This window comes from Momordica charantia (genome assembly GCF_013281855.1).
Source record: "Momordica charantia cultivar OHB3-1 chromosome 2 unlocalized genomic scaffold, Mcharantia_2.0 BLBB01000002.1, whole genome shotgun sequence".
Taxonomy (NCBI): Eukaryota; Viridiplantae; Streptophyta; class Magnoliopsida; order Cucurbitales; family Cucurbitaceae; genus Momordica; species Momordica charantia.
The window spans coordinates 13,603,343-13,618,931 of record NW_028275160.1 but is presented as its reverse complement, the minus strand read 5'-3'; the positions used below and the strand labels follow the sequence as shown (position 1 = coordinate 13,618,931).

The 15,589-nt window shown below is 41.1% G+C and overlaps 1 long non-coding RNA gene across 1 annotated transcript; it reads right to left on the bottom strand.

The window, feature by feature from the left end:
* Nucleotides 1–6,201: 6,201 nt before the first annotated feature.
* On the bottom strand, nt 6,202–7,158 carry LOC111022180 (uncharacterized). Its single transcript, XR_002602935.2, has 3 exons — nt 7,009–7,158; nt 6,717–6,814; nt 6,202–6,416 (listed from the first exon to the last, which is right to left on the bottom strand). It is a non-coding gene; the product is annotated as an uncharacterized LOC111022180 (long non-coding RNA).
* Between the last annotated feature and the right edge of the window lie 8,431 nt (nt 7,159–15,589).

The window sequence follows — 15,589 nt, the reverse complement described above, 5'->3', positions numbered from 1 at the left end:
AGGAGCCCGACCACATCACTAGACTTCAAATTGCCTGAAGAAGTCTGAAGCGGTAAACAGGTAAACCTTTCTCATTTAAAGGTTTTTGGTTGTGTATCTTACCTTCACATTGATGCTGCAAACAGGAGTAAACTGGATGCTAAATCCAAGAAGTGTTATTTTCTTGGTTATATCGGAGCTGAGATGGGCTATAGGTTTTGGGATGACCAAAACAAGAAAATTAGTAGAAGCAAGAACATGATCTTCAATGAGGATGTTCTGTATAAGGACAGAGCAAATGATAAATCTAAAAAGTCAGAGTCAAATGAAAGTACATAAGAGAAGACTAGGTACATAAAGTCTTCCCAGAGTTGAGACCAAGATCATAGTACAACTACTCCTGAGGAACTAGTTGTGGAATCTGAGGAACAGGTTATTGAATATGATGGACCAATTGTTGAAACTGAAGAAGTTCAGAGAACACCACCTACAGCAGTTAGGAGATCTAGCAGAACTATCAGACCACCACAGAGGTATTCCCCTACTTTGAACTATATATTATTGACTGACAGAGGTGAACCTGAATGTTATGAAGAAGCAGTTCAGTTGGAAGATTCTGTCAAGTGGGAGTTAGCCATGAAAGATGAGATGAATTCTCTTATGATGAATCAGACATGACAACTTACTGAGTTACCAAGAGGTAAGAAAGCTTTGCAGAACAAATGAGTGTATAGAATCAAACAGGAGCCCGATGACAGCAAAAGATATAAAACAAGGCTTGTAGTCAAAGGCTTTCAACAAAAGGAAGGTATTGACTTTAATGAAATTTTTTCTCCAGTAGTTAAACTAACTACTATTAGAACTGTATTATCGATAGTGGCAGAAGAAGATTTATTTATGGAACAAATGGATGTAAAAACAGCTTTTCTTCACGGTGATTTGGAAGAAGAAATTTACATAGAGCAGCCACAAGGATTTACAGTACAGGGGCAGGAGAAAATGGTTTGTAAACTTCAGAGAAGCCTGTATGGTCGCAAACAGGCTCCCACACAGTGGTACAAGAAGTTTGACAGTTTTATGTGCAATAATAGATTTCAGAAGTATCAGGTAAATCATTGTTGCTACTTAAGAACTCAGGGTAACTCTTCAATTATTTTATTGCTATATGTTGATGATGTGTTAATAGCAGGACCAGACAAACATGAAATTCTAAAGATAAAGGTTGAATTATTTGGAGAATTTGATATGAAAGATTTTGGAGCTGCCAAACAAATCCTAGGGATGATGATCGAGAGAAAAGATGATACTTAACATTGTCACAGGAAGAATATGTAAAAAAGGTGCTAAACAGATTTTACATGGGAGATGCAAAACCTGTGAGTACTTCTTTAGCTTGTCATTTTAAATTATCTAAGGAGCACTCACCCACTATTGAGCAAGAAAGAGATTATATGGCTAGAATTCCATACACTTCATCTATAGGTAGCCTAATGTATGACATGGTTTGCACAAGACCAGATATTGCATATGCAGTGGGAGTTGTTAGCAGGTATATGAATAATCCAGGGAAGCAGCATTATGAGGCTGTAAAGTGGATCTTCAGATACTTGAGAGGAACGACTGATTATGCTCTACATTTTAAAAGGATAGATTTTAAATTGCAAGGCTATGTTGATGCAGATATAGCAGGTTATACATATGGCAGAAAAAGTACTACCGGGTATGTATTTACTTTGGGTAATACTGCTATTAGTTGGGTCTCTAGATTGCAGAAAATAGTAGCACTTTCTACTACACAAGCTGAGTATGTTGCAATTACTGAGGCAAGTAAAGAGATGATATGGCTTCAGTCCTTTTTAGAAGAACTTGGTTTGAAATTGGGAAAAGGGACTTTGCATTTGACAATCATAGCGCTATTCATTTAGCAAAGAATCCTGTATTTCATTTGAGAACGAAACATATACAGATAAGGTACCATTTTATCAGATCAGCTTTGGAAGATGGGGTGCTGGTGCTTGAAAAGATTCCAGGAAGTGAAAATCCAGTCGATATGTTTACCAAGGCCGTCCCTGTTGATAAACTGAAGTTGTGCGCAACTTCAGTTGGACTTCTCCACGAGTAGAGAGGAGTCGCTACCGTTGCAGGAGAGACGTGATACTCTGCCCAGCGTCTTGCCCGCACGCGCCCCGCCTATCTGCCCAGCCCATTGCGCGCCCTGCTCTATCTTGTCGCCCATTCCTCCCAATTAAGGAATATATTTCCTTAACATTTTGGTTTATTATTGATTTCTTTGTTTTATTTATCATTTTTAAAATTCACTTTTAGGCAAGTTTTAGACTTTTTAGGAATTTAATATTTTTAATTTTCTTTTTAAATTTGTTATTTTTCTTAAAAGGCCAAAGACCTTGGCCTATAAATAGGCTTGTTCTCCTCGATTGTAACACACATTTGGATTATTGAAGTTGAATAGAATTAAGAGTGTTTCTCACCCCTTGTCTCGTGCAAACCCTTCTCAAATTTCGAATCCCTTTGTGTGGTTGAACTTAGGCCTTCATATTTGAACCCCTTGGAGCATGTTTGTTTGATTGGTCATCTGATAAGACTTGATTAAAGGCTAAAAAGAGTAGTTTTCATGCTTGGTTGAGAGTTAATTATGATGGAAAATGTATGTTAATGCATATAATTCATGAAAAATGTGAATATTTCGTTATTAAGGACTTAGGTAAGTAGTTAGAAGCAAATAGAGGCTAATTGATGAAAATTTGTTTATTTTGTGAGGAAAATTGGAAATTGATGACTGCAATGCGTCAGGCACATCGCACGCCAAGTATTTCCAAATTATTAGAGGGATGCGCCAGCCAATTGCTTTGGAACTTCCAGCTTCGCAATGCGCCAGCCACATTCGATGCATAGATTGTCAAAACGGGAATAACAACTCTTGACCAAATTATTGGTCCAAGATTCAGTTTGACTCCTAAAATCTCTAGAAGGAGTGGTTGCCAACTTCTCTTGAATTTCTCAAATACTTGTTACTTCCATGTCCTATAAAAGGAGCCTCCAATCACTTCTACACACCTCATTTTCCATGCTTTGCTTTTTCTTTTTAAATTATTGTCAACTTTAGCTTTTAAGTTTTAATTCTAGCTTTAAGTTTTGTTCTTCTTTTATTGTTTTTACACTTATCCCTTGCTTATTTTATCGAAATTCTAGTTACTCTAATTTGTGTTCTTCTTTCCTAATTCAATGAAAATACATTCTTTTGTTATCTTCTTTTGCTATTGCATTTATTTTAATTCCATGAGTAGCTAAATTAATTTTTCAACCCTCCTACGAATGGTTTAGTTCATCTATTTTAAATTACATCTATCAGTGAGCACGACGTATTAAGCTCTCTTTGCTTATCTTGATTAATCTAATTTATCCAGATGATTTTCTTGTTGGCCACTTCTTTAAATCACACTAGTTTGAGTTTAATTCTGAGAAGGTTAGAGTAAAATGGATCTCATCAAGGTAAAACGGGAAGTTACTTAGAAATAAGAACTAAAACAAGATCCTAGACATAGCTCTCTTACCCGTTAAACATAAGTTGGAACTTGATTTATTTAGAATTTTAGAGTTGCATAGACATATGTAAACACTAGCCTAAACTTCTAAACAACCAAAAGCGGTATGAAATAGGAGTTGAACCAGTTTGCATAAATTGAGTGTAATTACGAGCACATTTGGTAGGTGTAATTATCATTTTAGAACTAAATAGTAGTAGGGGGTTGGCCTTCTAAAGTCTATTATTTAAGTGTGTTTTTCGTGTTCAACCAATCTCACCAATTTTTATCACAATCTTGATTGCTCAATCCAACAGTTTTCAAATTCAATTTTAAAAGAAAAACTAGTCCCTGTGGAGACGAACTTGGAATATTTTCATATTATTACTTGTGACAGTGTGCACTTGCACTTACCCTCTAGCTATTAAGCTAAGATGCAACATCATCAAACTCGTGGAGTGTTTCCGACCTCGAGCATAGTGAGTCATCTGTCTACTCAAGGTAACGACTGCAAAGGTAATCCCTCTAACCTTGGCCTTTCGGGTTGAACCAACTATATGATTAGATTCAAGTGGCTTGTGGCTCGAGTAGCTCAATACGCATGGGTTGTCACGTATCATTTGGTATCAGAGCTTAAGCTTTAGACCGAGATATTGTTTATTTTCTGTCTTTAAATTTCAGTCTTGTCTTTACATTCCTTTATCCAAAAAAATCTCATAAAAAGTTCCATTGTCTTTCGTGAGCCAACTTTGATCTATCATTCTTGCAACAGAATTTTTTATTTCGAAAATTACTTTAAAGTGTCCAAAACTTGTTTGTTTGTGTTCTGCACCTCAAAAGCTTTCCAACAAACCAAGTTTCACTTTAATCCTATAGTCAAAGTTATCAACTTTTCTTCGAACCCCAGAAATTGAGAGAAACTTGCAGAGAGTACAAAACCAGAGCCAACTTTAAAAATCTATAATTTTTTGCTCAGAAGTCCAAATTGATTGAAATTAATGTCGTTTGAAAGATCTATGTGTTATCTTTCCACGGAGTTTATAATCAATAAATTTAGATCAGTGGTTTGAAAGTTATCGCTTTTTCGAAAATACTATACATTCTGGAATTCCTACTGCCGCCAAAGAAGTAGTGTCCCAACTTTGACGATTAATATCTTACTGACCTTTTTGCTAAATATAGTCAAATCAGGTACTAAATTAAAGGTCTTTGAAAGAGCTCTCCAGAGACATATAGATTGGTGCCATCCAAGGTCTGTAGCACAAGTTATCAGCGAAAGAAGAAAAGGTGTCCAAGCAGAAAACTTTCCAAAATTTGAAGCTGGACATTTTTGGAGAAAATCTTTGGGCCACCAAATCTTGTCAAAATCGATTTCTTTTTGGCAAACAATCCTAACATTGATTATATTTTTATTTAAAATTATTGTTGGATTATTTTGACCTAGTTGGACAGCCCAAAAGAAGGAGGACAGCCGCCACACCCACTGGGCCACTCGAGAGACTCCATTATGCAGCCCCAGAATTTTCTTTGAGAGAGCAGCCACCTCCAACGAAATCCAAACCTTTTGACAGCCTACACAATCTAAGTACACTTGTTGTGCTAACTTTTGCCATTGGTTGGAGCCCCATCCGAGTTGTATACATCACACACCCCTCACCCAAAGTTACCCAAATTACTGCAAAGTTCACTGTTTTGTTGATAAGTTATTTTTTGTGTGTGTTTGCACTACAAATTGGATTTGTACATCTTTTTAGTATATTTTTTACTTCATTGATTTTATTTGCATATTTCTTTCTTTGTTTAGCTTTAATTTCAATTTGCATATTGTAGTTGAGTCCATGAAACCAAGAGCATTAGGCTGAAGGTTGTCTTATCATCCTTGTTTATATCTTGCCTTATTCTTATAAATATCATTTGATATCATTATAACTATCATTTGGTATTCTTTTGAATCTTGTCTTTGGTGTCTTCTATACCATTGACCCCTAGTAAAAAAAAAAAAAGAGAGGATATTTTTGCAAGTTGCTTGAAGGCTTATACTCACTTGTTCTAAGACCGATTCGCCACGAATATTCAAGCACTACAAGAAAAAAGGGATACGATAGCTCATGAAAAATGCCATAAAAAACTTTTTATAGCGTTTTGGAGAGTCGTGACAGTCGATGCTATTAAAAGTCCATGACTTTTGATACCGTTGTTCAAAAGCTATAACTGACGCTATAATAAATGAAGATATTATTACATATTTACGTTGCTATGTTAACATTTAATAGCGTTTTAGTTTAACGCTATTATATCTATTGATAGCTCTTTTTTTGTGCTATCTTAAACTTAGAATAGCTATTTTTCTTAACTATTATGTGGTATATACAACTAAAGAATTGTGCTATCATAAACATGTAATTGCTTTTTTCTCACGCTATAAATTAAAATAGTCATTATAACTCAAAGTTCATGCTATCTTAAACTTATAATAGCTTTTATTATAGTATGTAAATAGTATTTATATTATATTATTAAAAATATCGATATTTTATTTCCAATTGAAACAATTATTATGATCAACTATTTTTATGCCATTTAACTTTTGCTGTGTAAAATTTATATAGTTTGATCAAGTTGGCTTAAAAACATACAAAAAATATTATATGGTTTATTAAATACATCATCACATCCCTTTTATAAATGAAGTTTTCATAATCCATTACATTACAAATAAAGTATTCAATAGTAAAAACAAAATTACATAAATCCACTAATAGTAATTTCTACCTAAACGAGAGTTCATAGGTAGAATTACAAAATTCACCAAGTTTGGTAGAATAAAGCAACGTGGAGCACAAAATGAGTTGTGTCATCTTTGATCCATTTGCTTCGATATGATTTTCTATTCACCTACAAGAACATTTAGAAAAAAAGAGAAAATAATTATGCAAATACCGAGAGTAAAACTAAATAACAATATTCCTTAGTAACAAACTATCCACGAAAACAACAAAAAATCTCTAACTACATTTATGAAACTTATATTAAAAAAACGAAGTGTTATAACCTAAAAAGGACCTAATAGAGAACTCCATAAGCAGCATATGCACAACAAATGAATGTCCATGGTGGGGGAGGGGTAGTAATCAAAATGCAAACTATTTTCAACTCTATCCATCATCAAACTTATATTAAAATTATAAGAGTGACCTTGTGGTCTTCTTCTCTATGAAGCTGGTAGCCCGCAGGAAGAAGAAAGCAACGAAAATGGTGGTGGATAACTCTCTCTCGGTTTGCTCGTGTAACGCCTGATTGAAGATTGTAAAAACCCAAAATCAAGAAATTATCCAATACAGATCTCTAAAAATTAAAACCCATATGCCAAACTTGTTAATTTCAGCTGGGTTCCCTTTGGTCTCCTAAATTTCAGATGCAGAATGGCAAATCCAAACCCAAAACCCATAAATAAAATCGAATAAACGGGAGAAGAAAGGAGCAACACTTGAATATAGAATCACTACTGTTGGGTTGTCCACAGAGAGCGTCGTCGCCGCCATAGATAGTCACCTTCGCCACTGGAGATGGCCGCCGGCGCCACAGATGAGAGGAGAACTCGTACGAATGATTTTGGGAGATTAGAGAGGGAGAACGATTTTAGCCGACCTAAATGTGAAAATGGAGGAAAATGTGAAACTGTTACCATTTTGATGTTCTCTCTTTTTTTTTTGTTAATATAAATTTAATGTTATAATAAAAAACTAAAAAAAAATGTTATTTGGTGGTGTATCTAACTAAAAGTTAATAATATTTTAAATAAAAATAAAAAAATTAATTTTAAAGAAAGAAAATGTGCCAATTAAAATGGAAAAGAAAAGTACATGGAGAAGTTTAAACAAAATTTAAATACTAAGACAGATAATTTACCATTAAAGAAGAGAGGAGATTGAAAGATGTGTTTGGGAGGGAAGAGAGTCGTGTTTGCGAGAGATGAAATCGCATAGAGAAAGTTTGGTGGACGACTGCTCCAAGAAACTCTAAGTAAAAATAAGTAATAGAATAAAATTGGTCCGGTTCCATTGAACCGGTTATTATGTTTAAAACTCCAACAAATCAGATGGAATTGATTGGTTCTTGACATTCCTAACACGATCCAAATCAACTTTAACATTTCATGGCACATGTTGGTTGGAAGAGAAGGGTTACACGTGGCAATCATTGACAAGCTTCAAGTTCATCATCTCGGTCATACATTCCTCGACCGAACCGACGTCTTGCGTGGCCGAGCCGATCTAATTTCATAGAAAAGCACTCCTTGTTGTTTGCTGATCTGATTATCACTATCTCGGCTCAGCTCCAATCTCCAACAGACTCCACAACAACACGTCGTGATTCACGGCCACCTTAAAGAGTCGTTGAGGCACTGTCGGGAATATTGTCGGGGAAGTCTCGTATAAATAGACCTCACTCACTCCGTTTTCATGTACGTGAATACTAGATTTTATATCGAGTTTAGTTCGGCCAGCTACTGACTTTAGCATCGAAGTGTATTCTATTTTGCAGGTCACTTGTCCAGCTCATCCTTTGAGTAGCTCTCAGTCTAGACCGAGGTTCGCAGTGTTGATCATTTTTCTGATCAAACAAGAGTCGTGTTTCCGAGAGATGAAATCACGTGGAGAAAGTGATTACTATATTAATATTATACTTTAACATTCCATAAAATTAGCTTATTTTGTTGGTGTTTGTGTGTCCATAAGTCTCACTCGTCTTGAGTTCAATTCAAACACATAACTAAATATGTTATCATTTATATATTATATATATTTTTTTCATTTTATTGAGAAAAATTATGACTTGTTTCTATTCATATTAATATTCTTAAAAATTTGGACAAGAATCTAATGAAAAATAAAACAAATTTTCCAAACTAAGATTTAATTAAAAAATTTCTATCTAAAATTCAAAATTTTACGTTATAAAAAATTTAAAGGTTCATGAACCTAATTAGTTCCAATTTAAACCCAAATTAATTCCTAAACATTCGATTTAGTTGACTACTTTTCATTCCAATTTAAAAAAAAATAATCAGGGTATAATTTAAATATGAATATTTTATTTACGGAATGCTTGGTTAAACTAGAATTAACTTATATTATTTTTATAAAAATATAATAATTCCTAAGCATTCGATTAACAATACATTTCTTTTGTCGACACGTGGCCGGCGATAAATAGTCTCCAACTAACCTAACAAGTTCCAATTTAAACCCAAAATCATTCCTTAGCATTCGATTAAGTTGACTACCTTTCATTCCAATAAAAAAACTCAAGTATAATTTAAATATGAATATTTTGTTTACGAAATGTTTGGTGAAACTAAAATAAACTTATATTATTTTTATAAAAATATAATAATAGAGGGTTGAAAAAATAATTTAAATTCATAGGGCTCAAACTAGGAACCGAACAAAGGAAGGGCACAATTACGCCGGATAAGCATACCACTATACCAAATACCATTTTCTACTTGTTTCATAGAGTATTTGGTGAAATATATTAAGCATAGATCTATACTCGATGCGACCGGACAATCCCGAAATAATTAATATCATTAATAAAGCTTCAGTTTTTCCGACAGAAATGAAATGCGCTCAAAATCATTTATGACATTTTTTGTATGTCATACATTCTCAAGATGGTCTAGGTAATTGTCATCGAATACCTGAAATTTTTTTATTTTTCTTGACAATTATAAAATGTCATAAAGCATGAAATTTTTCATAAATTGCCATTTTTTTCCGCCAAAATCGAGCCTCCACCATTCAGTGACAGTTTTTCACTGTCATTGAAAATTCGGTTTTTGTGACAATTTCTAAGTGTCATAAAACTTACAAAATCCGAAAAATAGCGTTTTTCCCCCCAAAAACGCGCCCCTATCATTTATGACAGTTTTTTTTCGTCCAAACTTAGGGTGTTATAACCAAAAACACCTGATAGAGAACTTCGTAAGGACAAAAGTTGGGTGTAACTAATGAATAACTCAAAATGTCAACCAAATTCCCACCAAGACTACAAATAAGATTACAATATGTATCAAAACGTCACAAACTAAAAAAAAAAAAAATTAGAAAAAAAACTCTAAATATCTTCAACTTTTTTAAATGACATTACCTTATGAAGTAACCTATCAAAATTTATAGTAAGCAAAATCCTAACAATGTGTTTACATGAACTTGAGTGAAAACTTGAATTCCACAAACCCTTACATTTCGAAACAGAAGCCAAAAACCAACGATGTTCAAATTTCATATGAACATGAAATTACTCTAGCAAATAACTCTTCCCAAAAAAAAAAAAAATGTAACTTCATACAAATAACACGTGTTAATATGTAGACAATGAGACTCAATTTCACCTTAAAGTCCTAAGAACCAATATCTTATTCTATCTTCGTAACTTCCAACCGTTTGAGAGAAACGTTCCAATAAAACATCCTAACGATCGATGAAGAAGTCTAACTCTTCTAAATGAAAAAAGTTTATCAAATAGAAGTTTACCAGTGTTTGGGCAACTTGGACAGTTACTAGTTGTCCTTCATTTTTCATGCGCCTTTGTCCATGACTTAACCATTGTAACCGAGCAACTTCGTTTCTATCAAAGCAAATAAACGAAGTAAAATTAAAATACAAAAATGGTATGATAAAATTTTTCTAACTTGCCAATAAAAAGCATAGTTCAATACACCACTTGTTTGGGGATTAAGTACCCTGGACACGTGGAGGACCCCTATTGGTGCTCCAAGATGGCCCATGGGTCATGCCTAGCTCGGATAGCCGAGATGGCTGCCACCAACGCCGGTGAAAGCTAAGTATGAGGGCCGAGGTGAACCTGGCTCAGGTCCGACCTGCCCAGAGGCTCGGTAGGGGCCGATGTGAGCAACTGTCTGCGGCGTGATTACCGGACGTAGCCGTTGGTCCCGAGATCACCGGGCGTAACCGACGGTCCCGAGATTACCGGGTGTAACCGTCGCGAGATTGGCGGGACTACCACCCATAAGTAGGGGACCTCACTCCACGATCAGGTACGATGATTTCTGGCTTGGAACTGAACTTGGAATCCGACCTATACTGACTTGATCGTCGGAGTGCTCACCTTTTTGTGCAGGTCCGCCCAAAGGTTCAGGTCGGTACGGAGGCCGAGTTCGAGCTACAATCAGGAACACACTGTTGTGCACATCTTTGCATAAACATTTGGCGCCGTCTGTGGGAACCGACAATCTAAGTCATCCCAATTCCTTTAAACCAACACGCGAGCGAACATGGTTCAACCAGCGAACTCGACCAATACGACAGATCGAAGGACTCTAGCTGCCAGCGATGCCCACCAGAGGGAGGTCGGAGCAGCAGCGGTAGAGGGGCAAGGTCACGACGGCCTAGTAACGGAACCCCTCCGCAGGTCAGCACGGATCACCGCACCTGCCCTACCGCCTGCGCACCCGAGGACGTCCAAGGACACCCGTGGCCGAGGTGGGACCTCTAAGAAGGGCGCCCGGGGTCCACCCCCGGATCCAACAAGCGAGAACCTTGATGCGCTCAAGAGAGAGATGGAGGCAATGCGCACACAAATGCACTCCATGGAGGAAATGTATAACGAAATGATGCTGGCTGCAGGCGCAGGGTCCCGATCTGAAAATCGAGTGACGCGCGTGGACGTACGCGAGCAAAGGGGTTCCCACCTCGGCCCGGCCGAAGAGGAACGTCCCGAAGACAACGAGAGCGAGGGGTATACTCGTCAGAGGGGAGACCTCCGTGAGCATGTCAACAGAAAGAGAGGCTCGTCTCTCCGAAAAGGGCAGTCACCATCCCGCTCACACAGGAGTTCCAACCAGCAGGCTGAATACTCTCACAATCCCGCAGGGATAATCACAAGGGAGGAGTTCGACCAGCTGAGGGGGGAGCTCGATGCTCAGGTGGAGGCCTTAAAGGCCAAATGTGAGCAGAAAGACGATTCACTGAGCGATGGCGACTTGGGAGAATCGCCTTTCACCTCGGACGTGTTGGAAGCACCAATCCCTCCGAAGTTCAAAGCTCCTACCGTGAAGCCTTATGACGGGACGAAGGACCCCAAGGACTATGTTGAGGTCTTTGAAGGCCTCATGGACTTCCAAGCAGCATCAGACGCAATCAAATGCCGCGCCTTTCAGATTGCGCTTACTGGCAGCGCGCGATTGTGGTACCGGAGACTGCCAGCCAGATCGATCTCGACCTACTCTCAGCTGAGAAGGGAGTTCCTTGCCCAGTTCTCTTCTCGGCACTACGACAAAAAGACAGCGACTCATCTCGCCACCATCAGGCAGAAGGAGGGTGAGACGCTGCGGGAGTATGTCACCAGATTCCAGGAGGAACAGTTGAAGGTTGCACACTGCTCCGATGACTCGGCCATGTGCTATTTCCTCACCGGTCTAGCCGACGAAGCCCTCACGGTGAAGCTTGGAGAGGAGGCCCCGGCCACCTTCGCCGAGGTACTCCAGAAGGCGAAGAAAGTCATCGACGGACAGGAGCTCCTCCGAACCAAAACCGGCCGACCTGAACGAAAGATCGGCCGGGGCAGAAGCGGAAAAGATGAAAGGGCAAATCCCAAGTCCAAGGACAAGGGATCCTTCTCCAGTGGCGGACCTGAGTATCGAAGGGTGGAGAGCGGACCTACCAGGAGCCGACCTTACGAGCGCTTCACCCCAACCACGATTCCAATTTCCGAGATCCTAACAAACATCGAGGATTCTGGAATGGAAAAACTACTCAAGCGTCCGGAGAAACTTCGGGGAGCCCCGGAAAGGCGCAACAAGGACAAGTATTGCCGCTTCCATCGGGAGCACGACCACAACACGTCGGACTGCTGGGAATTGAAGCGCCAAATTGAGGATCTAATTCAAGACGGCTACTTCAAGAAGTTCGTGGGAAAGCCCAGGACTAGCTCAGCAGAGAAAAAGGAAGAGCGAAAGCGTTCGAGGACGCCACCCAGGCGCACCGACCGACCTGCGGTCATCAATACCATTTTTGGAGGGCCAAGCGGGGGTCAATCCGGACATAAGAGAAAGGAGTTAGCTCGTACAGCCAGGCGCGAGGTGTGCATCATCAGGGAGCAGGGACCGACCTGCCCAATCACCTTCGACGGTGCAGATTTGGAGGAGGACCACCTGCCCCACAATGATGCCCTTGTGATTGCTCCCTTGATCGATCATGTGGTGGTCAGGAGGGTGCTGGTAGACGGGGGCGCATCCGCTAACATCCTGTCCTTACCGACCTACCTCGCCTTGTGCTGGACGAGGTCGCAATTGAAGAGAAGTCCGACGCCGCTGGTTGGGTTCTCTAAAGAGTCGGTCATCCCAGAGGGTTGCATCGACTTGCCGGTCACGCTGGGGCAGGACCAAACTCAGGTCACTCAAATGGCCGAGTTCGTGGTAGTTGACGGCAGATCGGCTTATAACGCCATCTTTGGGAGACCCATCATCCACTCATTTCGGGCCATTCCTTCAACACTTCATCAAGTTTTGAAGTATTCCACCCCCAATGGCGTGGGCACGGTCCGAGGAGAACAGACCGCTTCGAGGGAGTGCTATGCCGCCGCACTCAAAGGCTCGTCGGTCTGCGCCCTCGAAACTCTCAGGGATGGGACGCTCGAGTTCGAGGCCGACCTGCCGAGGAAGGAATTTGCCGCACCCACTGAGGAGCTCGAACTTGTTCCTCTGCTTAGTCCCGAGAAGCAGGTAAGCATAGGAACCAAGCTGGGGGCCACTGACAGAGAGGAGCTAATCCACTTCCTCAGATCCAACTCGGACGTCTTTGCGTGGTCCCATAAGGACATGCCTGGCATAGACCCGCGGATTATGACGCATCGCCTCAGCATAGATCCATCATTCCGACCTGTAAAACAAAAAAGAAGACCTATGAACAAGGAGAGGAGTGATGTAATTGTTGAGGAAGTTAGCAAACTTTTGAAAGCTGAATACATAAGAGAAATTTCGTATCCCGAGTGGCTCTCCAATGTTGTATTAGTTAAAAAATCTAACGACAAGTGGAGAATTTGCGTAGATTTTACGAATTTAAATAAGGCATGCCCGAAAGATTGCTTCCCACTGCCGAGGATTGATCAGCTCGTGGACGCCACAGCCGGGCACGAACTTCTCACCTTCATGGACGCCTACTCTGGGTACAACCAAATCAAGATGCATGTCCCAGATGAAGGTCATACCGCTTTCATAACAGACCAAGGTCTGTACTGCTACAAGGTCATGCCCTTCGGGTTAAAGAACGCAGGAGCGACCTACCAGAGTGGTGAACAAAATGTTCGCCAAGCAGATCGGCCGGAATATGGAAGTGTATGTGGACGACATGCTTGTCAAGAGCAAGCAGTCCAAGTCGCATCTCTCCGACCTGACCGAAGCCTTCGAGGTCTTGAGGGCATATCAAATGAAGCTCAACCCTGCTAAATGTGCCTTTGGGGTCACCTCGGGAAAATTCCTTGGCTTCATAGTAAACAACCAGGGAATCAAGGCCAACCCCGAAAAGATTAAAGCCGTGATCGAGATGGAGGCACCGAAAACGCTGAAGCAGCTTCAGTGCCTCAATGGCAGGATTGCGGCCCTGAACCGGTTTGTTTCAAGGTCGACAGACAAGTGCCTCCCTTTCTTCAAGGTCTTACGAAAGAAGGGGCCGTTTGAATGGACAGCGGAGTGCGAGCAAGCGTTTCAGCAATTGAAGAGCTACCTCTGTTCGGCACCCTTGCTTGCCAAGCCCATACCGGGGGACAAGCTCCAATTGTACCTAGCAGTGTCTGACAGTGCCGTCAGCTCGGCCCTAATCAGGCAAGAGGAAGCGCGGCAAAACCCGGTCTACTACACAAGCAAGGCTATGACCGAAGCCGAGACTAGATACCCTCAAATGGAGAAGTTGGCTCTCGCTTTGGTCACCTCGGCCCGACGACTTAGACCATACTTCCAAGCCCATACGGTGGTGGTGCTCACTAACTTGCCCCTAAAAAGCATCTTCCATAAGCCAGAAGCTTTTGGTCGCCTAATGAAGTGGGCAATGGAGTTAAGTGAGTACGACATCCAGTTTGAACCCAGAATTGCGTTGAAAGGACAAGCCGCGGCAGATTTCATAGCCGAGCTCACACCACCCTCCGAGCTGCGGGAGTCTGACCTACCTTGGACAGTCTATGTCGACGGATCCTCCAATGAGAAGGGGTGCGGAGCCGAGGTCCTCTTGCTCGGACCAGGAGGTGAGCGATTTGAGTATGCCTTGCGGTTCAGCTTCCGGACTTCTAACAACGAGGCAGAGTAAGAAGCATTTATTGCCGGCCTGCGACTCGCTCGAGCATTGGGGGCCTCTTGTGTTAAGGTCTTCAGTGACTCCCAGCTGGTTGTGAGCCAGATCAAGGACGAATACCAAGCCAAAGACACCCGAATGGAGAAGTATTTGGGCAAGGTCAGATCATGCCTCGCCCAGTTTCGAACTTACGAGGTAAGCCGGATTCCGCGAGCAGAAAATTCTAATGCTGACGCCTTGGCCAGGTTAGCATCGGCGTACGAGACCGACCTCGCCAGGTCGGTCCCCGTCGAGATCTTAGATAATCCTTCGATCTCGGAGCCAGATCTGATGGAGATCGGCACTCCAGAATCCTCATGGATGGACCCGATCGCGGACTTCATTAAGGGCAACTCACCACAGGACCCCAAGGAGCGCAGAAAGTTGGCAAGGCGGGCAGCTCGGTTCGTGGTTCGAGATGGGGCATTGTACCGACGTGGCTTTTCTCTGCCTCTATTGAGATGCCTAACCCCTTAAGAGGGCCTGTACGTCCTCAGAGAGATCCACGAAGGGGTGTGCGGCAATCACTCAGGCGCCCGGTTGCTGTCAGCCAAAGTGATCCGACAAGGATATTATTGGCCGACCCTCAGCCAGGACGCTAAGAAGTTCGTTAGAACTTGCGACAATTGCCAACGCTACGGAACCATAATCCGCCAACCTCCCGAGCTGCTCACCCCCATCTCGGCCCCGTGGCCATTCGCGCAGTGGGGGGTAGATATC